Below are 26,186 nucleotides of genomic sequence, written 5' to 3'. Positions count from 1 at the left end.
CAGGATGGGGATCAGGGGTGCTATGCATACTAGGATGAGGATGAGGGGTGCCATGCATACCAGGATGGGTATGAGGGGTGCCATCAATACCAGGATGGGGATCAGGGGTGCCATGCATACCAGGATGGGGATCAAGGTTGCCATGCATACCAGGATGCGGAATATGCGTGTCATGCTTATCAGGATGGGGATTAGGGGCGCCATGCATACCAGGATGGGGATGAGGGGTGCCATGCATACCAGGATGGGAATCAAGGGTGCCATGCATACCAGGATAGGGATCAGGGGTGCCATGCATACTAGGATGGGGATCAGTGGTGCCATGCATACCAGGATGGGGATCAAGGGTGGCATGCATACCAAGATCGGGATCAAGGGTGCCATGCACACCAGGATGGAGATCAGTCGTATCATGCATACCAGGAAGGGGATCAGGGGTGCCATGCATACCAGGATGGGGGATCAGGGGTGCCATGCATATCAGGATGGGGATCTGGGGAGCCATGCATACCAGGATGGGGATCAGGGGTGCCATGCATCCCAGGATGGGGATGAGGGGTGCCATCAATACCAGGATGGGGATCAGGGGTGCCATGCATACCAGGATGCGGAATATGCGTGTCATGCATATCAGGATGGGGATTAGGGGCGCCATGCATAGCAGGATGGGGATGAGGGGTGCCATGCATACCAGGATGGGAATCAAGGGTGCCATGCATACCAGAATGGGGATCAGGGGTGCCATGCATACTAGGATGGGGATCAGTGGTGCCATGCATACCAGGATGGGGATCAAGGGTGGCATGCATACCAAGATCGGGATCAAGGGTGCCATGCACACCAGGATGGAGATCAGTCGTATCATGCATACCAGGAAGGGGATCAGGGGTGCCATGCATATCAGGATGGGGATCTGGGGAGCCATGCATACCAGGATGGGGGATCAGGGGTGCCATGCATATCAGGATGGGGATCTGGGGAGCCATGCATACCAGGATGGGGATCAGGGGTGCCATGCATCCCAGGATGGGGATGAGGGGTGCCATCAATACCAGGATGGGGATCAGGGGTGCCATGCATACTAGGATGGGGATCAAGGTTGCCATGCATACCAGGATGCGGAATATGCGTGTCATGCATATCAGGATGGGGATTAGGGGCGCCATGCATAGCAGGATGGGGATGAGGGGTGTCATGCATACCAGGATGGGAATCAAGGGAGCCATGAATATCAGGATGTGGATCTTGGGTGCTATGCATACCAGTATGCGGATCAGGGGCGCCATGCTTACCGGGATGGGATCAGGGGTGCCATGCATACCAGGATGGGGATCAGGGGTGCTATGCATACTAGGATGAGGATGAGGGGTGCCATGCATCCCAGGATGGGTATAAGGGGTGCCATCAATACCAGGATGGGGATCAGGGGTGCCATGCATACCAGGATGGGGATCAAGGTTGCCATGCATACCAGGATGCCTAATATGCGTGTCATGCAGATCAGGATGGGGATTAGGGGTGCCATGCATACCAGGATGGGGATGAGGGGTGCCATGCATACCAGGATGGGAATCAAGGGTGCCATGCATACCAGGATGGGGATCAGGGGTGCCATGCATACTAGGATGGGGATCAGTGGTGCCATGCATACCAGGATGGGGATCAAGGGTGGCATGCATACCAAGATGGGGATCAAGGTTGCCATGCACCCCAGGATGGAGATCAGTTGTATCATGCATACCAGGAAGGGGATCAGGGGTGCCATGCATACCAGGATGGGGGATCAGGGGTGCCATGCATATCAGGATGGGGATCTGGGGTGCCATGCATACCAGGATGGGGATCAGGGGTGCCATGCATCCCAGGATGGGGATGAGGGGTGCCATCAATACCAGGATGGTGATCTGGGGTGCCATGCATACTAGGATGGGGATCAAGGTTGCCATGCATACCAGGATGCGGAATATGCGTGTCATACATATCAGGATGGGGATTAGGGGCACCATACACACCAGGATGGGGATGAGGGGTGCCATGCATACCAGGATAGGAATAAAGGGTGCCAAGCATACCAGGATGGGCATCAGGGGTGCCATGCATACTAGGATGGGGATCAGTGGTGCCATGCATACCTGGATGGGGATCAAGGGTGGCATGCATACCAAGATGGGGATCAAGGGTGCCATGCACAATAGGATGGAGATCAGTTGTATCATGCATACCGGGAAGGGGATCAGGGGTGCCATGCATACCAGTCGTGGGGATCAGGGGTGCCATGCATATCAGGATGGGGATCTGGGGTGCCATGCATACCAGGATGGGGATCAGGGGTGCCATGCATACCAAGATGGGGATGAGGGTTCCATGCATACTAGGATTGGGATCAGGGGTGTCATGCATACCAGGATGGGGATAAGGGGTGCTATGCATACCAGGATGGGGATGAGGGGTTCCATGCATATCAGGATTGGGATTAGGGGTGCCATGCATTCCAGGATGGGGAACAGGTGTTCCATGCATATCAGAATGGGGATCAGGCGTACCATGCATATCAGGATGGGGATCAGGGGTAACATGTATTCCAGGATTGGAATGAGGAATGCCATGCATACCAGAATGAGGATCAAGGGTGCCATGCATACCACGATGGTGATCAGGGGTGCCATGCATATCAGGATGGGGATGAAGGGTGCCATGCATTCCAGGTTGGGGATCAGGGGTGCCATGCATACCGGGAACGGGGATCAGGGGCGCCATGCATGCCAGAATTGTGATCAGTGGTGTCATACATACCAGGATGGGGATCAGGGGTGCCATGCATACCAGGATGGGGAATAGGGGTGTCATGCATACTTGGATGTGGGGGGCCATGCAAACTTGGATGAGAGGGGCTATGCATACCAGGATGGGGATCAAGGGTGCCATGCACACCAGGATTGGGATCAGGGGTGTCATGCATACCAGGATGGGGATAAGGGGTGCTATGCATACCAGGATGGGGATGAGGGGTTCCATGCATATCAGGATTGGGATTAGGTGTGCCATGCATACCAGGATGGCGATCAGGTGTTCCATGCATATCAGGATGGGGATTAGGGGTGCCATGCATACCAGAATTGGTATCAGGGGTGCCATGCATACCAGTATGGGGATCAGGGGAGTCATGCATGCTAGGAAGGGGATCAGGGGTGCCATGCATAAAAGGATGGGGGATCAGTGGTGCCATGCATATCAGGAGGGGGATGAGGGGTGCCATGCATACTTGGAAGAGGGGGGCCAGGCATACTTGGATGAGGGGGCTATGCATACCAAGATGAGGGGTGTCATGCATCCAGGATGAGGGATGTGGGGTGCCATGCAAACCAGTATGGTTATAAGTGGTGTCATGCTTACCAGGATGGGGATCAGGGGTGCTATGCATACCAGGATGGAGATTAGGGGTGCCATGGATACCAGGATGGGGATCAGGGGTCCCATGCATACCAGGATGGAGATCAAGGGTGCCTTGCATACCAGGATGGGAATGAGGAATGTCATGCATACCAGGATGGGAATCAAGGGTGCCAAGCATATCAGGATAGGGATCAGGGGTGCCATGCATACCACGATGGTGATCAGGGGTGCCATGCATATCAGGATGGGGATGAGGGGTGCCATGCATTCCAGGTTGGGGATCAGGGGTGCCATGCATACCGGGAAAGGGGATCAGGGGCGCCATGCATGCCAGAATGGAGATCAGTGGTGTCATACATACCAGGATGGGGATCAGGGGTGCCATGCATACCAGGATGGGGAATAGGGGTGTCATGCATGCCAGGATGGGGACAGGGGTGCCATGCATACTTGGATGTGGGGGGCCAAGCAAACTTGGATGAGGGGGGCTATGCATACCAGGATGGGGATCAAGGGTGCCATGCACACCAGGATTGGGATCAATGGTGTCATGCATACCAGGATGGGGATAAGGGGTGCTATGCATACCAGGATGGGGATGAGGGGTTCCATGCATATCAGGATTAGGATTAGGTGTGCCATGCATACCAGGATGGCGATCAGGTGTTCCATGCATATCAGGATGGGGATCAGGGGTACCATGCATATCAGGATGGGGATCAGGGGTAACATGCATTCCAGGATGGGAATGAGGAATGCCATGCATACCAGGATGAGGATGATGGGTGCCATGCAAACCAGGTTGGAGATCAGGGATGTCATGCATACCAGGATTGGGATTAGTTGTGCCATGCATATCAGGATGGGGATTAGGGGTGCCATGCATACCAGAATTGGTATCAGGGGTGCCATGCATACCAGTATGGGGATCAGGGGAGTCATGCATGCCAGGAAGGGGATCAGGGGTGCCATGCATAAAAGGATGGGGGATCAGTGGTGCCATGCATATCAGGATGGGGATGAGGGGTGCCATGCATACTTGGATGAGGGGGAGCAGGCATACTTGGATGAGGGGACTATGCATACCAGGATGAGGGGTGTCATGCATCCAGGATGAGGGATGTGGGGTGCCATCAAACCAGGAAAGTTATAAGTGGTGCCATGCATACCAGGATGGGGATCAGGGGTGCTATGCATACCAGGATGGAGATTAGGGGTGCCATGGATACCAGGATGGGGATCAGGGGTCCCATGCCTACCAGGATGGGGATCAAGGGTGCCTTGCAAACCAGGATGGGAATGAGGAATGTCATGCATACCAGGATGGGAATCAAGGGTGCCAAGCATATCAGGATGGGGATCAGGGGTGCCATGCATACAACGATGGTGATCAGGGGTGCCATGCATATCAGGATGGGGATGAGGGGTGCCATGCATTCCAGGTTGGGGATCAGGGGTGCCATGCATACCGGGAAAGGGGATCAGGGGCGCCATGCATGCCAGAATGGTGATCAGGGGTGTCATACATACCAGGATGGGGATCAGGGGTGCCATGCATACCAGGATGGGGAATAGGGGTGTCATGCATACCAGGATGGGGATCAGGGGTGCCATGCATACTTGGATGTGGGGGGCCATGCAAACTTGGATGAGGGGGGCTATGCATACCTGAATGGGGATCAGGGATGCCATCCATACCAGGGTGGGAATCAGGGTTGCTATGCATTCCAGGATGATGATCAGGGGTGCGATGAATACCAGGATGGGGATGGGGGGTGCCATGCAAATCAGGATGGGGATGAGGAGTGACATGCACACCATGATGGGTATCAGGGTGCCATGCATACCAGGATGGGGATCAGGGGTGCCATGCATACCAGAATGAAGATCAGAGTAACCATGCATGCCAGGATGGGGATCAGGGGTTCAATCCATACCAGGATGGTGGATTGGAGTGACTTGCACATCAGGAAGGGTATGAGGGCTGCCATACACACCAGGATGGGGATCAGGGTGCCATGCATACAGCGATGGGGATCAGGGGAGCCATGCATGCCAGAATGGTGATCAGGAGTGTCATCAATACCAGGATGGGGATCAGGGGTGCCATGTATACCAGGATGGGGAATAGGGGTGGTATGCATACCAGGATGGGGATGAGGGGTGCCATGTATCCCAGGATGAGGATCAGGGGTGCCATGCATACCAGGATAGGGGTTTAGGGGTGCCATGCATATCAAGATGGGGATGAGGGGTGCCATGCATACTTGGATGTGGGGGGCCATGCAAACTTGGATGAGGGGGGACATGCATACCAGGATGAGGATCAAGGGTGCCATGCACACCAGGATGGGGATCAGGGGTGCCATGCATACCAGGATGGGGATCAGGGGTACCATGCATACCAGGATGGGAATGAAGAATGCCATGCATAAAAGTATGAGGTGCAAGTGTGCCATGCATACCAGGTTGGAGATCAGGGGTGCAATGCATACCAGGATTGGGATGAAGGGTGCCATGCATATCAAGATGGGGATTAGGGGTGCCATGCATACCATGATGGGGAACAGGTGTGCCATGCATACCAATATGGGGATCAGGGGAGTCATGCATGCCAGGAAGGGGATCAGGGGTGCCTTGCATACCAGGATGGGGGATCAGTGGTGCCATGCATATCAGGATGGGGATGAGGGGTGCCATGCATACTTGGATGTGGGGGGGGGGATGCAAACTTGGATGAGGGAGGACATGCATACCAGGATTGGGATAAAGGGTGCCATGCACACCAGAGTGGGGATAAGGGGTGCCATGCATGCCAGGATGAGGATTAGGGGTACCATGCATACCAGGATGGGAATGAAGAATGCCATGCATAAAAGGATGAGGTACAAGTATGCCATTCATACCAGGTTGGAGATCAGGGGTGCCATGCATACCAGGATTGGGATGAGGGGTGCCGTGCATATCAGGATGGGGATTAGGGGTGCTATGCATACCAGGATTGGGAACAGGGGTGCCATGCATACCAATATGGTGATCAGGGGAGTCATGCATGCCAGGAAGGGGATCAGGGGTGCCATGCATACCAGGATGGGGGATCAGTGGTGCCATTCATATCAGGATGGGGATGAGGGGTGCCATGCAAACTTGGATGAGGGGGGCCAGGCATACTTGGATGAGGGGGCCATGCATACCAGGATGAGGGGTGTCATGCAACCAGGATGAATGATGTGGGGTGCCATGCATAACAGGATGGTTATGAGGGGTGCCATACATACCAGGATGGAGATCAGGGTTGCTATGCATATCAAGATGGGGATTAGGGGTGCCATGCATACCAGGATAGGGATCAGGGGTGCCATGCATACCAGAATGGGGATCAGGGGTGCCATGCATACCAGGATGGGAATGAGTAATGTCATGCATACCAGGATCGGAATCAAGGGTGCCAAGCATGCCAGGATGGGGATCAGGGGTGCCATGCGTACCAGGATGGGGATCAGGGGTGCCATGAATATCAGGATGAAGATCTGGGGTGCCATGCATACCCGAATGGGGATCAGGGGTACCATGCATACTAGGATGGGGATCAGGGGAGTCATGCATAACAGGATGGGGATGAGGGGTGCCATGCTTACCAGGATGGGGATCAAGGGTGCCATGCACACCAGGATGGGGATCAGGGGTGCCACGCATATCAGGATTGGGATCAGCGGTGCCATGCATACCTGGATAGGGATCAGGGATGCCATGCATACCAGGATGATGGATTGGGGTGTCATGCTAATCAGGATGGGGATGAGGGCTGCCATGCACACCAGGATGGGTATCAGGGGTGCCATGCATACCAGGGTGGGAATCAGGGGTGCCATGCATACCAGGATGAAGATCAGATTAACCATGCATACCAGGATGGGAATCAGGGTTGCCATGCATACCAGGATGGGAATTTGGGTACCATGCATATCAGAATGGGGATCAGGGGCGTCATGCATACTAGGAAGGGGATGAGGGGTACCATGCTTACCAGGATGGGAAGCAAGGGTGCCATGCATACCAGGATGGGGATCAGGGGTGCCATGCATACTAGGATGGGAATCAGGGGTGTCATACATACCAGGTTGGGGATCAAGGGTGGCATGCATACCAAGATGGGAATCAGGGGTGCCATGCATACCAGTATGGGTATCAGGGGTGACATGCATAGCAGGATGGTGGATTGGGGTGCAATGCAAATCAGAATGGGGATGAAGGGTGACATGCACACCAGGATGGGTATCAGGGGTGCCATGCTTGCCAGGATGGGGATCAGGGGTGCCCTGCATACCAGGATGGGAATGAGGAATGTCATGCATACCAGGATGGTAATAAAGGGTGCCAAGCATACCAGGATGGGGATCAGGGGTTTCAAGCATACCTGGACGGTGATCAGCCGTGCAATGCATATCTGGATGGGGATCAGGGGTGCCATGCATACCTAGATGGGGATCAGGGGTGCCATGCATACCAGGATGGAAATCAGGGGTGTCATGCATAACAGGATGGGGATGAGGGGTGCCATGCATACCAGGATGGGTATCAGGGGTGACATGCATAGCAGGATGGTGGATTGGGGTGCAATGCAAATCAGAATGGGGATGAAGGGTGACATGCACACCAGGATGGGTATCAGGGGTGCCATGCTTGCCAGGATGGGGATCAGGGGTGCCCTGCATACCAAGATGGGAATGAGTAATGTCATGCATACCAGGATGGTAATCAATGGTGCCAAGCATACCAGGATGGGGATCAGGGGTTTCAAGCTTACCTGGACGGGGATCAGCCGTGCAATGCATATCTGGATGGGGATCAGGGGTGCCATGCATACCTGAATGGGGATCAGGGGTGCCATGCATACCAGGATGGAAATCAGGGGTGTCATGCATAACAGGATGGGGATGAGGGGTGCCATGCATACCAGGATGGGTATCAGGGGTGCCATGCATTCCAGAATGGGGATCAGGGGTGCCATGTATACCAGCATGGGGAATTTGGGTGCCATGCAAATCAGGATGGGGATCAGGGGCACCATGCATACCAGGATGTGGATGAGGGGTGCTATGAATACCAGGATCGGAATCATGTGTGCCATGCATACCAGGATGGGGATCAGTTGTGCCATGCATACCAGCATGGGGATCAAGTGTGGCATGCATACCAAGATGGGCATCAAGCGTGCCATGCATACCAGGATGGGGATCAGGGGTGCCATGCATGCCAGGATGGTGGATTGCGGTGCCATACACATGACGATGGGGATCAGGGGTGCCATGCACATCAGGATAGAGATCAGTGGTATCATGCATACCAGGATGGGTATCAGGGGTGGCATTCATACCAGGATGGGGAATCAGGGGTGCCATGCATATCAGGATGGGGATCAGTGGTGCCATGCATACCAGGATGGGGATTAGGGGTGCTATGCAAACCAGGATGGGAATAAAGGGTGCCATGCATACCAGGAAGGGGATCAAGGGTGCCATGCATACCAGGATGGGGATCAAGGGTGGCATGCATACCAAGATGGGCATCAAGGGTGCCATGCATATCAGGATGTGGATCAGGGTTGCTATGCATTCCAGGATGGGGATCAGGGGTATCATGCATACCAGGATGGGGATGAGGGGTGCCATCCATACCAGGATGGGTATCAGGGGTGCCATGCATACCAGGATGGGGATCAAGGGTGGCATGCAAATTAGGATGGGGATCAGGGTTGTCATGCATACCAGGATGGGGATAAGGGGTGCTGCGCATACCAGGATAGGAATCAAAGGCGCCATGCATACCAGGATGGGGATAAGGGGTGCCATGCATACCAGGAAGGTTATCAAGGTTGGCATGCATACCAAGATGGGCATCAAGGGTGCCATGCATACCAGGATGGGGATCAGGGGTGCCATGCATACTAGTATGGGGATCAGGGGTGCCATGCATACCAGGATGGTGGATTGGGGTGCCATGCACATGAGGATTGGGATCAGGGGTACCATGCACACCAGGATGGAGATCAGTGGTATCATGCATACCAGGATGGGGATCAGGGGTGCCATTCATACCAAGATGGGGGATCAGGGGTGCCATGCATATCAAGATGGAGATCAGGGGTGCCATGCATACCAGGATGGGGATCAGGGGAGTCATGCATGCCAGGAAGGGGATCAGGGGTGCCATGCATAAAAGGATGGGGGATCAGTGGTGCCATGCATATCAGGATGGGGATGAGGGGTGCCATGCATACTTGGATGAGGGGGAGCAGGCATACTTGGATGAGGGGACTATGCATACCAGGATGAGGGGTGTCATGCATCCAGGATGAGGGATGTGGGGTGCCATCAAACCAGGAAAGTTATAAGTGGTGCCATGCATACCAGGATGGGGATCAGGGGTGCTATGCATACCAGGATGGAGATTAGGGGTGCCATGGATACCAGGATGGGGATCAGGGGTCCCATGCCTACCAGGATGGGGATCAAGGGTGCCTTGCAAACCAGGATGGGAATGAGGAATGTCATGCATACCAGGATGGGAATCAAGGGTGCCAAGCATATCAGGATGGGGATCAGGGGTGCCATGCATACAACGATGGTGATCAGGGGTGCCATGCATATCAGGATGGGGATGAGGGGTGCCATGCATTCCAGGTTGGGGATCAGGGGTGCCATGCATACCGGGAAAGGGGATCAGGGGCGCCATGCATGCCAGAATGGTGATCAGGGGTGTCATACATACCAGGATGGGGATCAGGGGTGCCATGCATACCAGGATGGGGAATAGGGGTGTCATGCATACCAGGATGGGGATCAGGGGTGCCATGCATACTTGGATGTGGGGGGCCATGCAAACTTGGATGAGGGGGGCTATGCATACCTGAATGGGGATCAGGGATGCCATCCATACCAGGGTGGGAATCAGGGTTGCTATGCATTCCAGGATGATGATCAGGGGTGCGATGAATACCAGGATGGGGATGGGGGGTGCCATGCAAATCAGGATGGGGATGAGGAGTGACATGCACACCATGATGGGTATCAGGGTGCCATGCATACCAGGATGGGGATCAGGGGTGCCATGCATACCAGAATGAAGATCAGAGTAACCATGCATGCCAGGATGGGGATCAGGGGTTCAATCCATACCAGGATGGTGGATTGGAGTGACTTGCACATCAGGAAGGGTATGAGGGCTGCCATACACACCAGGATGGGGATCAGGGTGCCATGCATACAGCGATGGGGATCAGGGGAGCCATGCATGCCAGAATGGTGATCAGGAGTGTCATCAATACCAGGATGGGGATCAGGGGTGCCATGTATACCAGGATGGGGAATAGGGGTGGTATGCATACCAGGATGGGGATGAGGGGTGCCATGTATCCCAGGATGAGGATCAGGGGTGCCATGCATACCAGGATAGGGGTTTAGGGGTGCCATGCATATCAAGATGGGGATGAGGGGTGCCATGCATACTTGGATGTGGGGGGCCATGCAAACTTGGATGAGGGGGGACATGCATACCAGGATGAGGATCAAGGGTGCCATGCACACCAGGATGGGGATCAGGGGTGCCATGCATACCAGGATGGGGATCAGGGGTACCATGCATACCAGGATGGGAATGAAGAATGCCATGCATAAAAGTATGAGGTGCAAGTGTGCCATGCATACCAGGTTGGAGATCAGGGGTGCAATGCATACCAGGATTGGGATGAAGGGTGCCATGCATATCAAGATGGGGATTAGGGGTGCCATGCATACCATGATGGGGAACAGGTGTGCCATGCATACCAATATGGGGATCAGGGGAGTCATGCATGCCAGGAAGGGGATCAGGGGTGCCTTGCATACCAGGATGGGGGATCAGTGGTGCCATGCATATCAGGATGGGGATGAGGGGTGCCATGCATACTTGGATGTGGGGGGGGGGATGCAAACTTGGATGAGGGAGGACATGCATACCAGGATTGGGATAAAGGGTGCCATGCACACCAGAGTGGGGATAAGGGGTGCCATGCATGCCAGGATGAGGATTAGGGGTACCATGCATACCAGGATGGGAATGAAGAATGCCATGCATAAAAGGATGAGGTACAAGTATGCCATTCATACCAGGTTGGAGATCAGGGGTGCCATGCATACCAGGATTGGGATGAGGGGTGCCGTGCATATCAGGATGGGGATTAGGGGTGCTATGCATACCAGGATTGGGAACAGGGGTGCCATGCATACCAATATGGTGATCAGGGGAGTCATGCATGCCAGGAAGGGGATCAGGGGTGCCATGCATACCAGGATGGGGGATCAGTGGTGCCATTCATATCAGGATGGGGATGAGGGGTGCCATGCAAACTTGGATGAGGGGGGCCAGGCATACTTGGATGAGGGGGCCATGCATACCAGGATGAGGGGTGTCATGCAACCAGGATGAATGATGTGGGGTGCCATGCATAACAGGATGGTTATGAGGGGTGCCATACATACCAGGATGGAGATCAGGGTTGCTATGCATATCAAGATGGGGATTAGGGGTGCCATGCATACCAGGATAGGGATCAGGGGTGCCATGCATACCAGAATGGGGATCAGGGGTGCCATGCATACCAGGATGGGAATGAGTAATGTCATGCATACCAGGATCGGAATCAAGGGTGCCAAGCATGCCAGGATGGGGATCAGGGGTGCCATGCGTACCAGGATGGGGATCAGGGGTGCCATGAATATCAGGATGAAGATCTGGGGTGCCATGCATACCCGAATGGGGATCAGGGGTACCATGCATACTAGGATGGGGATCAGGGGAGTCATGCATAACAGGATGGGGATGAGGGGTGCCATGCTTACCAGGATGGGGATCAAGGGTGCCATGCACACCAGGATGGGGATCAGGGGTGCCACGCATATCAGGATTGGGATCAGCGGTGCCATGCATACCTGGATAGGGATCAGGGATGCCATGCATACCAGGATGATGGATTGGGGTGTCATGCTAATCAGGATGGGGATGAGGGCTGCCATGCACACCAGGATGGGTATCAGGGGTGCCATGCATACCAGGGTGGGAATCAGGGGTGCCATGCATACCAGGATGAAGATCAGATTAACCATGCATACCAGGATGGGAATCAGGGTTGCCATGCATACCAGGATGGGAATTTGGGTACCATGCATATCAGAATGGGGATCAGGGGCGTCATGCATACTAGGAAGGGGATGAGGGGTACCATGCTTACCAGGATGGGAAGCAAGGGTGCCATGCATACCAGGATGGGGATCAGGGGTGCCATGCATACTAGGATGGGAATCAGGGGTGTCATACATACCAGGTTGGGGATCAAGGGTGGCATGCATACCAAGATGGGAATCAGGGGTGCCATGCATACCAGTATGGGTATCAGGGGTGACATGCATAGCAGGATGGTGGATTGGGGTGCAATGCAAATCAGAATGGGGATGAAGGGTGACATGCACACCAGGATGGGTATCAGGGGTGCCATGCTTGCCAGGATGGGGATCAGGGGTGCCCTGCATACCAGGATGGGAATGAGGAATGTCATGCATACCAGGATGGTAATAAAGGGTGCCAAGCATACCAGGATGGGGATCAGGGGTTTCAAGCATACCTGGACGGTGATCAGCCGTGCAATGCATATCTGGATGGGGATCAGGGGTGCCATGCATACCTAGATGGGGATCAGGGGTGCCATGCATACCAGGATGGAAATCAGGGGTGTCATGCATAACAGGATGGGGATGAGGGGTGCCATGCATACCAGGATGGGTATCAGGGGTGACATGCATAGCAGGATGGTGGATTGGGGTGCAATGCAAATCAGAATGGGGATGAAGGGTGACATGCACACCAGGATGGGTATCAGGGGTGCCATGCTTGCCAGGATGGGGATCAGGGGTGCCCTGCATACCAAGATGGGAATGAGTAATGTCATGCATACCAGGATGGTAATCAATGGTGCCAAGCATACCAGGATGGGGATCAGGGGTTTCAAGCTTACCTGGACGGGGATCAGCCGTGCAATGCATATCTGGATGGGGATCAGGGGTGCCATGCATACCTGAATGGGGATCAGGGGTGCCATGCATACCAGGATGGAAATCAGGGGTGTCATGCATAACAGGATGGGGATGAGGGGTGCCATGCATACCAGGATGGGTATCAGGGGTGCCATGCATTCCAGAATGGGGATCAGGGGTGCCATGTATACCAGCATGGGGAATTTGGGTGCCATGCAAATCAGGATGGGGATCAGGGGCACCATGCATACCAGGATGTGGATGAGGGGTGCTATGAATACCAGGATCGGAATCATGTGTGCCATGCATACCAGGATGGGGATCAGTTGTGCCATGCATACCAGCATGGGGATCAAGTGTGGCATGCATACCAAGATGGGCATCAAGCGTGCCATGCATACCAGGATGGGGATCAGGGGTGCCATGCATGCCAGGATGGTGGATTGCGGTGCCATACACATGACGATGGGGATCAGGGGTGCCATGCACATCAGGATAGAGATCAGTGGTATCATGCATACCAGGATGGGTATCAGGGGTGGCATTCATACCAGGATGGGGAATCAGGGGTGCCATGCATATCAGGATGGGGATCAGTGGTGCCATGCATACCAGGATGGGGATTAGGGGTGCTATGCAAACCAGGATGGGAATAAAGGGTGCCATGCATACCAGGAAGGGGATCAAGGGTGCCATGCATACCAGGATGGGGATCAAGGGTGGCATGCATACCAAGATGGGCATCAAGGGTGCCATGCATATCAGGATGTGGATCAGGGTTGCTATGCATTCCAGGATGGGGATCAGGGGTATCATGCATACCAGGATGGGGATGAGGGGTGCCATCCATACCAGGATGGGTATCAGGGGTGCCATGCATACCAGGATGGGGATCAAGGGTGGCATGCAAATTAGGATGGGGATCAGGGTTGTCATGCATACCAGGATGGGGATAAGGGGTGCTGCGCATACCAGGATAGGAATCAAAGGCGCCATGCATACCAGGATGGGGATAAGGGGTGCCATGCATACCAGGAAGGTTATCAAGGTTGGCATGCATACCAAGATGGGCATCAAGGGTGCCATGCATACCAGGATGGGGATCAGGGGTGCCATGCATACTAGTATGGGGATCAGGGGTGCCATGCATACCAGGATGGTGGATTGGGGTGCCATGCACATGAGGATTGGGATCAGGGGTACCATGCACACCAGGATGGAGATCAGTGGTATCATGCATACCAGGATGGGGATCAGGGGTGCCATTCATACCAAGATGGGGGATCAGGGGTGCCATGCATATCAAGATGGAGATCAGGGGTGCCATGCATACCAGGATGGATATCAGGGGTGCCATGCATACCAGGATGGGGATGAGGGGTACCATACATATCAGGATGGGGATCAGCGGTGCCATGCACACCAGGATGTTGGATTGGGGTGCCATGCACATCAGGACGGGGATCAAGGGTGCCATGCACACCAGGATTTGGATCAGGGGTGTCATGCATACCAGGATGGGGATCAGCGGTGCTATGCATGCCAGGATTGGGATCAGGGGTTCCATGCATATCAGGATGGGAATTAGGTGTGCCATGCATACCAGAATGGGGATCAGGGGTACCATGCATACCAGGATGGGAATGAGGAATGCCATGTATACCAGGATGAGGATCAAGTGTGCCATGCATGCCAAGATTGGGATCAGGGGTGCCATGCATACTAGGATGGTGGATTGCGGTGACATGCATACCAGTATGGTGATGAGGGGTGCCATGCACACTAGGATGGGGATGAGTGGTGCCATGCATACCAGGATGGGAATTAGGGGTGCCATGCATACCACGATGGTGGATTGGGGTGCCATTCACACTTGGATGGGGATGAGGGGTGCAATGCACACCAGGATGGGGATCAGGGGTGTCATGCACACCAGGATGGAGATCAGGGCTCGCCATGCATACCAGGATTGAGATAAAGGGTGCCATGCATATCAGGATGGGGATCAGGGGTGCCATGCATACCAGGATGGGGATCAGGGGTACCATGCATACCAGGTGGGGATCAGGGATTCATGCATACCAGAATGGTGGATTGGGGTGCCAGGCACATCAGGATGGGGATGAGGGGTGCCATGCATATCAGGATGAGGATGAGGGGTGCTATGCATACTAGGATGGGTATCAGGTGAGCAATGCATACCAGTATGGGTATCAGGGGTGACATGCATAGCAGGATGGTGGATTGGGGTGCAATGCAAATCAGAATGGGGATGAAGGGTGACATGCACACCAGGATGGGTATCAGGGGTGCCATGCTTGCCAGGATGGGGATCAGGGGTGCCCTGCATACCAGGATGGGAATGAGGAATGTCATGCATACCAGGATGGTAATAAAGGGTGCCAAGCATACCAGGATGGGGATCAGGGGTTTCAAGCATACCTGGACGGGGATCAGCCGTGCAATGCATATCTGGATGGGGATCAGGGGTGCCATGCATACCTGAATGGGGATCAGGGGTGCCATGCATACCAGGATGGAAATCAGGGGTGTCATGCATAACAGGATGGGGATGAGGGGTGCCATGCATACCAGGATGGGTATCAGGGGTGACATGCATAGCAGGATGGTGGATTGGGGTGCAATGCAAATCAGAATGGGGATGAAGGGTGACATGCACACCAGGATGGGTATCAGGGGTGCCATGCTTGCCAGGATGGGGATCAGGGGTGCCCTGCATACCAAGATGGGAATGAGTAATGTCATGCATACCAGGATGGTAATCAATGGTGCCAAGCATACCAGGATGGGGATCAGGGGTTTCAAGCTTACCTGGACGGGGATCAGCCGTGCAATGCATATCTGGATGGGGATCAGGGGTGCCATGCATACCTGAATGGGGATCAGGGGTGCCATGCATACCAGGATGGAAATCAGGGGTGTCATGCATAACAGGATGGGGATGAGGGGTGCCATGCATACCAGGATGGGTATCAGGGGTGCCATGCATTCCAGAATGGGGATCAGGGGTGCCATGTATACCAGCATGGGGAATTTGGGTGCCATGCAAATCAGGATGGGGATCAGGGGCACCATGCATACCAGGATGTGGATGAGGGGTGCTATGAATACCAGGATGGGAATCATGTGTGCCATGCATACCAGGATGGGGATCAGTTGTGCCATGCATACCAGCATGGGGATCAAGTGTGGCATGCATACCAAGATGGGCATCAAGCGTGCCATGCATACCAGGATGGGGATCAGGGGTGCCATGCATGCCAGGATGGTGGATTGCGGTGCCATACACATGACGATGGGGATCAGGGGTGCCATGCACATCAGGATAGAGATCAGTGGTATCATGCATACCAGGATGGGTATCAGGGGTGGCATTCATACCAGGATGGGGAATCAGGGGTGCCATGCATATCAGGATGGGGATCAGTGGTGCCATGCATACCAGGATGGGGATGAGGGGTGCTATGCAAACCAGGATGGGAATAAAGGGTGCCATGCATAACAGGATGGGGATCAAGGGTGCCATGCATACCAGGATGGGGATCAAGGGTGGCATGCATACCAAGATGGGCATCAAGGGTGCCATGCATATCAGGATGTGGATCAGGGTTGCTATGCATTCCAGGATGGGGATCAGGGGTATCATGCATACCAGGATGGGGATGAGGGGTGCCATCCATACCAGGATGGGTATCAGGGGTGCCATGCATACCAGGATGGGGATCAAGGGTGGCATGCAAATTAGGATGGGGATCAGGGTTGTCATGCATACCAGGATGGGGATAAGGGGTGCTGCGCATACCAGGATAGGAATCAAAGGCGCCATGCATACCAGGATGGGGATAAGGGGTGCCATGCATACCAGGAAGGTTATCAAGGTTGTCATGCATACCAAGATGGGCATCAAGGGTGCCATGCATACCAGGATGGGGATCAGGGGTGCCATGCATACTAGTATGGGGATCAGGGGTGCCATGCATACCAGGATGGTGGATTGGGGTGCCATGCACATGAGGATTGGGATCAGGGGTACCATGCACACCAGGATGGAGATCAGTGGTATCATGCATACCAGGATGGGGATCAGGGGTGCCATTCATACCAAGATGGGGGATCAGGGGTGCCATGCATATCAAGATGGAGATCAGGGGTGCCATGCATACCAGGATGGATATCAGGGGTGCCATGCATACCAGGATGGGGATGAGGGGTACCATACATATCAGGATGGGGATCAGCGGTGCCATGCACACCAGGATGTTGGATTGGGGTGCCATGCACATCAGGACGGGGATCAAGGGTGCCATGCACACCAGGATTTGGATCAGGGGTGTCATGCATACCAGGATGGGGATCAGCGGTGCTATGCATGCCAGGATTGGGATCAGGGGTTCCATGCATATCAGGATGGGAATTAGGTGTGCCATGCATACCAGAATGGGGATCAGGGGTACCATGCATACCAGGATGGGAATGAGGAATGCCATGTATACCAGGATGAGGATCAAGTGTGCCATGCATGCCAAGATTGGGATCAGGGGTGCCATGCATACTAGGATGGTGGATTGCGGTGACATGCATACCAGTATGGTGATGAGGGGTGCCATGCACACTAGGATGGGGATGAGTGGTGCCATGCATACCAGGATGGGGATTAGGGGTGCCATGCATACCACGATGGTGGATTGGGGTGCCATTCACACTTGGATGGGGATGAGGGGTGCAATGCACACCAGGATGGGGATCAGGGGTGTCATGCACACCAGGATGGAGATCAGGGCTCGCCATGCATACCAGGATTGAGATAAAGGGTGCCATGCATATCAGGATGGGGATCAGGGGTGCCATGCATACCAGGATGGGGATCAGGGGTACCATGCATACCAGGTGGGGATCAGGGATTCATGCATACCAGAATGGTGGATTGGGGTGCCAGGCACATCAGGATGGGGATGAGGGGTGCCATGCATATCAGGATGAGGATGAGGGGTGCTATGCATACTAGGATGGGTATCAGGTGAGCAATGCATATCAGGATGGGGATCAGGGCTGCCATGCATACCAGGATGGGGATCAAAGGTGCCATGCATACCAGGATGGGGATCAGTGGAGCCATGCATACCAAGATGAGGATCAAGGGTGCCATGCATACAAGGATGAGGATCAGGGATACCATGCATACCAGGATAGGAATGAAGAATGCCATGTATACCAGGATGAGGAAAAATGGTGCTATGCATACCAGAATGGGGATGAGGGGTGCCAGGCATATCAGGATGGGGATGAAGGGTGCCATGCATTCCAGGTTGGGGATCAGGGGTGCCATGCATACCGGGAACGGGGATCAGGGGCGCCATGCATGCCAGAATTGTGATCAGTGGTGTCATACATACCAGGATGGGGATCAGGGGTGCCATGCATACCAGGATGGGGAATAGGGGTGCCATGCATACTTGGATGTGGGGGGCCATGCAAACTTGGATGAGAGGGGCTATGCATACCAGGATGGGGATCAAGGGTGCCATGCACACCAGGATTGGGATCAGGGGTGTCATGCATACCAGGATGGGGATAAGGGGTGCTATGCATACCAGGATGGGGATGAGGGGTTCCATGCATATCAGGATTGGGATTAGGTGTGCCATGCATACCAGGATGGCGATCAGGTGTTCCATGCACATCAGGATGGGGATTAGGGGTGCCATGCATACCAGAATTGGTATCAGGGGTGCCATGCATACCAGTATGGGGATCAGGGGAGTCATGCATGCTAGGAAGGGGATCAGGGGTGCCATGCATAAAAGGATGGGGGATCAGTGGTGCCATGCATATCAGGAGGGGGATGAGGGGTGCCATGCATACTTGGAAGAGGGGGGCCAGGCATACTTGGATGAGGGGGCTATGCTTACCAAGATGAGGGGTGTCATGCATCCAGGATGAGGGATGTGGGGTGCCATGCAAACCAGTATGGTTATAAGTGGTGCCATGCTTACCAGGATGGGGATCAGGGGTGCTATGCATACCAGGATGGAGATTAGGGGTGCCATGGATACCAGGATGGGGATCAGGGGTCCCATGCATACCAGGATGGAGATCAAGGGTGCCTTGCATACCAGGATGGGAATGAGGAATGTCATGCATACCAGGATGGGAATCAAGGGTGCCAAGCATATCAGGATAGGGATCAGGGGTGCCATGCATACCACGATGGTGATCAGGGGTGCCATGCATATCAGGATGGGGATGAGGGGTGCCATGCATTCCAGGTTGGGGATCAGGGGTGCCATGCATACCGGGAAAGGGGATCAGGGGCGCCATGCATGCCAGAATGGAGATCAGTGGTGTCATACATACCAGGATGGGGATCAGGGGTGCCATGCATACCAGGATGGGGAATAGGGGTGTCATGCATGCCAGGATGGGGACAGGGGTGCCATGCATACTTGGATGTGGGGGGCCAAGCAAACTTGGATGAGGGGGGCTATGCATACCAGGATGGGGATCAATGGTGTCATGCATACCAGGATGGGGATAAGGGGTGCTATGCATACCAGGATGGGGATGAGGGGTTCCATGCATATCAGGATTAGGATTAGGTGTGCCATGCATACCAGGATGGCGATCAGGTGTTCCATGCATATCAGGATGGGGATCAGGGGTACCATGCATATCAGGATGGGGATCAGGGGTAACATGCATTCCAGGATGGGAATGAGGAATGCCATGCATACCAGGATGAGGATGATGGGTGCCATGCAAACCAGGTTGGAGATCAGGGATGTCATGCATACCAGGATTGGGATTAGGTGTGCCATGCATATCAGGATGGGGATTAGGGGTGCCATGCATACCAGAATTGGTATCAGGGGTGCCATGCATACCAGTATGGGGATCAGGGGAGTCATGCATGCCAGGAAGGGGATCAGGGGTGCCATGCATAAAAGGATGGGGGATCAGTGGTGCCATGCATATCAGGATGGGGATGAGGGGTGCCATGCATACTTGGATGAGGGGGAGCAGGCATACTTGGATGAGGGGGCTATGCATACCAGGATGAGGGGTGTCATGCATCCAGGATGAGGGATGTGGGGTGCCATCAAACCAGGAAAGTTATAAGTGGTGCCATGCATACCAGGATGGGGATCAGGGGTGCTATGCATACCAGGATGGAGATTAGGGGTGCCATGGATACCAGGATGGGGATCAGGGGTCCCATGCCTACCAGGATGGGGATCAAGGGTGCCTTGCAAACCAGGATGGGAATGAGGAATGTCATGCATACCAGGATGGGAATCAAGGGTGCCAAGCATATCAGGATGGGGATCAGGGGTGCCATGCATACAACGATGGTGATCAGGGGTGCCATGCATATCAGGATGGGGATGAGGGGTGCCATGCATTCCAGGTTGGGGATCAGGGGTGCCATGCATACCGGGAAAGGGGATCAGGGGCGCCATGCATGCCAGAATGGTGATCAGTGGTGTCATACATACCAGGATGGGGATCAGGGGTGCCATGCATACCAGGATGGGGAATAGGGGTGTCATGCATACCAGGATGGGGATCAGGGGTGCCATGCATACTTGGATGTGGGGGGCCATGCAAACTTGGATGAGGGGGGCTATGCATACCTGAATGGGGATCAGGGATGCCATCCATACCAGGGTGGGAATCAGGGTTGCTATGCATTCCAGGATGATGATCAGGGGTGCGATGAATACCAGGATGGGGATGGGGGGTGCCATGCAAATCAGGATGGGGATGAGGAGTGACATGCACACCATGATGGGTATCAGGGTGCCATGCATACCAGGATGGGGATCAGGGGTGCCATGCATACCAGAATGAAGATCAGAGTAACCATGCATGCCAGGATGGGGATCAGGGGTTCAATCCATACCAGTATGGTGGATTGGAGTGACTTGCACATCAGGAAGGGTATGAGGGGTGCCGTACACACCAGGATGGGGATCAGGGTGCCATGCATACAGCGATGGGGATCAGGGGAGCCATGCATGCCAGAATGGTGATCAGGAGTGTCATCAATACCAGGATGGGGATCAGGGGTGCCATGTATACCAGGATGGGGAATAGGGGTGGTATGCATACCAGGATGGGGATGAGGGGTGCCATGTATCCCAGGATGAGGATCAGGGGTGCCATGCATACCAGGATAGGGGTTTAGGGGTGCCATGCATATCAAGATGGGGTTGAGGGGTGCCATGCATACTTGGATGTGGGGGGCCATGCAAACTTGGATGAGGGGGGACATGCATACCAGGATGAGGATCAAGGGTGCCATGCACACCAGGATGGGGATCAGGGGTGCCATGCATACCAGGATGGTATCAGGGGTACCATGCATACCAGGATGGGAATGAAGAATGCCATGCATAAAAGTATGAGGTGCAAGTGTGCCATGCATACCAGGTTGGAGATCAGGGGTGCAATGCATACCAGGATTGGGATGAAGGGTGCCATGCATATCAAGATGGGGATTAGGGGTGCCATGCATACCATGATGGGGAACAGGTGTGCCATGCATACCAATATGGGGATCAGGGGAGTCATGCATGCCAGGAAGGGGATCAGGGGTGCCTTGCATACCAGGATGGGGGATCAGTGGTGCCATGCATATCAGGATGGGGATGAGGGGTGCCATGCATACTTGGATGTGGGGGGGGGGGGGATGCAAACTTGGATGAGGGAGGACATGCATACCAGGATTGGGATAAAGGGTGCCATGCACACCAGAGTGGGGATAAGGGGTGCCATGCATGCCAGGATGAGGATTAGGGGTACCATGCATACCAGGATGGGAATGAAGAATGCCATGCATAAAAGGATGAGGTACAAGTATGCCATTCATACCAGGTTGGAGATCAGGGGTGCCATGCATACCAGGATTGGGATGAGGGGTGCCGTGCATATCAGGATGGGGATTAGGGGTGCTATGCATACCAGGATTGGGAACAGGGGTGCCATGCATACCAATATGGTGATCAGGGGAGTCATGCATGCCAGGAAGGGGATCAGGGGTGCCATGCATACCAGGATGGGGGATCAGTGGTGCCATTCATATCAGGATGGGGATGAGGGGTGCCATGCAAACTTGGATGAGGGGGGCCAGGCATACTTGGATGAGGGGGCCATGCATACCAGGATGAGGGGTGTCATGCAACCAGGATGAATGATGTGGGGTGCCATGCATAACAGGATGGTTATGAGGGGTGCCATACATACCAGGATGGAGATCAGGGTTGCTATGCATATCAAGATGGGGATTAGGGGTGCCATGCATACCAGGATAGGGATCAGGGGTGCCATGCATACCAGAATGGGGATCAGGGGTGCCATGCATACCAGGATGGGAATGAGTAATGTCATGCATACCAGGATGGGAATCAAGGGTGCCAAGCATGCCAGGATGGGGATCAGGGGTGCCATGCGTACCAGGATGGGGATCAGGGGTGCCATGAATATCAGGATGAAGATCTGGGGTGCCATGCATACCCGAATGGGGATCAGGGGTACCATGCATACTAGGATGGGGATCAGGGGAGTCATGCATAACAGGATGGGGATGAGGGGTGCCATGCTTACCAGGATGGGGATCAAGGGTGCCATGCACACCAGGATGGGGATCAGGGGTGCCACGCATATCAGGATTGGGATCAGCGGTGGGATCAGCGGTGCCATGCATACCTGGATAGGGATCAGGGATGCCATGCATACCAGGATGATGGATTGGGGTGTCATGCTAATCAGGATGGGGATGAGGGCTGCCATGCACACCAGGATGGGTATCAGGGGTGCCATGCATACCAGGGTGGGAATCAGGGGTGCCATGCATACCAGGATGAAGATCAGATTAACCATGCATACCAGGATGGGAATCAGGGTTGCCATGCATACCAGGATGGGAATTTGGGTACCATGCATATCAGAATGGGGATCAGGGGCGTCATGCATACTAGGAAGGGGATGAGGGGTACCATGCTTACCAGGATGGGAATCAAGGGTGCCATGCATACCAGGATGGGGATCAGGGGTGCCATGCATACTAGGATGGGAATCAGGGGTGTCATACATACCAGGTTGGGGATCAAGGGTGGCATGCATACCAAGATGGGAATCAGGGGTGCCATGCATACCAGTATGGGTATCAGGGGTGACATGCATAGCAGGATGGTGGATTGGGGTGCAATGCAAATCAGAATGGGGATGAAGGGTGACATGCACACCAGGATGGGTATCAGGGGTGCCATGCTTGCCAGGATGGGGATCAGGGGTGCCCTGCATACCAGGATGGGAATGAGGAATGTCATGCATACCAGGATGGTAATAAAGGGTGCCAAGCATACCAGGATGGGGATCAGGGGTTTCAAGCATACCTGGACGGGGATCAGCCGTGCAATGCATATCTGGATGGGGATCAGGGGTGCCATGCATACCTGAATGGGGATCAGGGGTGCCATGCATACCAGGATGGAAATCAGGGGTGTCATGCATAACAGGATGGGGATGAGGGGTGCCATGCATACCAGGATGGGTATCAGGGGTGACATGCATAGCAGGATGGTGGATTGGGGTGCAATGCATACCAGGATGGGTATCAGGGGTGCCATGCATTCCAGAATGGGGATCAGGGGTGCCATGTATACCAGCATGGGGAATTTGGGTGCCATGCAAATCAGGATGGGGATCAGGGGCACCATGCATACCAGGATGTGGATGAGGGGTGCTATGAATACCAGGATGGGAATCATGTGTGCCATGCATACCAGGATGGGGATCAGTTGTGCCATGCATACCAGCATGGGGATCAAGTGTGGCATGCATACCAAGATGGGCATCAAGCGTGCCATGCATACCAGGATGGGGATCAGGGGTGCCATGCATGCCAGGATGGTGGATTGCGGTGCCATACACATGACGATGGGGATCAGGGGTGCCATGCACATCAGGATAGAGATCAGTGGTATCATGCATACCAGGATGGGTATCAGGGGTGGCATTCATACCAGGATGGGGAATCAGGGGTGCCATGCATATCAGGATGGGGATCAGTGGTGCCATGCATACCAGGATGGGGATGAGGGGTGCTATGCAAACCAGGATGGGAATAAAGGGTGCCATGCATACCAGGATGGGGATCAAGGGTGCCATGCATACCAGGATGGGGATCAAGGGTGGCATGCATACCAAGATGGGCATCAAGGGTGCCATGCATATCAGGATGTGGATCAGGGTTGCTATGCATTCCAGGATGGGGATCAGGGGTATCATGCATACCAGGATGGGGATGAGGGGTGCCATCCATACCAGGATGGGTATCAGGGGTGCCATGCATACCAGGATGGGGATCAAGGGTGGCATGCAAATTAGGATGGGGATCAGGGTTGTCATGCATACCAGGATGGGGATAAGGGGTGCTGCGCATACCAGGATAGGAATCAAAGGCGCCATGCATACCAGGATGGGGATCAGGGGTGCCATGCATACCAGGATGGGGATAAGGGGTGCCATGCATACCAGGAAGGTTATCAAGGTTGGCATGCATACCAAGATGGGCATCAAGGGTGCCATGCATACCAGGATGGGGATCAGGGGTGCCATGCATACTAGTATGGGGATCAGGGGTGCCATGCATACCAGGATGGTGGATTGGGGTGCCATGCACATGAGGATTGGGATCAGGGGTACCATGCACACCAGGATGGAGATCAGTGGTATCATGCATACCAGGATGGGGATCAGGGGTGCCATTCATACCAAGATGGGGGATCAGGGGTGCCATGCATATCAAGATGGAGATCAGGGGTGCCATGCATACCAGGATGGATATCAGGGGTGCCATGCATACCAGGATGGGGATGAGGGGTACCATACATATCAGGATGGGGATCAGCGGTGCCATGCACACCAGGATGTTGGATTGGGGTGCCATGCACATCAGGATGGGGATCAAGGGTGCCATGCACACCAGGATTTGGATCAGGGGTGTCATGCATACCAGGATGGGGATCAGCGGTGCTATGCATGCCAGGATTGGGATCAGGGGTTCCATGCATATCAGGATGGGAATTAGGTGTGCCATGCATACCAGAATGGGGATCAGGGGTACCATGCATACCAGGATGGGAATGAGGAATGCCATGTATACCAGGATGAGGATCAAGTGTGCCATGCATGCCAAGATTGGGATCAGGGGTGCCATGCATACTAGGATGGTGGATTGCGGTGACATGCATACCAGTATGGTGATGAGGGGTGCCATGCACACTAGGATGGGGATGAGTGGTGCCATGCATACCAGGATGGGGATTAGGGGTGCCATGCATACCACGATGGTGGATTGGGGTGCCATTCACACTTGGATGGGGATGAGGGGTGCAATGCACACCAGGATGGGGATCAGGGGTGTCATGCACACCAGGATGGAGATCAGGGCTCGCCATGCATACCAGGATTGAGATAAAGGGTGCCATGCATATCAGGATGGGGATCAGGGGTGCCATGCATACCAGGATGGGGATCAGGGGTACCATGCATACCAGGTGGGGATCAGGGATTCATGCATACCAGAATGGTGGATTGGGGTGCCAGGCACATCAGGATGGGGATGAGGGGTGCCATGCATATCAGGATGAGGATGAGGGGTGCTATGCATACTAGGATGGGTATCAGGTGAGCAATGCATAT

This window comes from Phyllobates terribilis, unplaced genomic scaffold, assembly GCF_046119375.1.
Source record: "Phyllobates terribilis strain yellow unplaced genomic scaffold, ASM4611937v1 Scaffold_1__5_contigs__length_1240528914, whole genome shotgun sequence".
Classification (NCBI taxonomy): Eukaryota; Metazoa; Chordata; class Amphibia; order Anura; family Dendrobatidae; genus Phyllobates; species Phyllobates terribilis.
The sequence above is the reverse complement of the archived record's forward strand: the minus strand, read 5'-3'. Positions refer to the sequence as shown.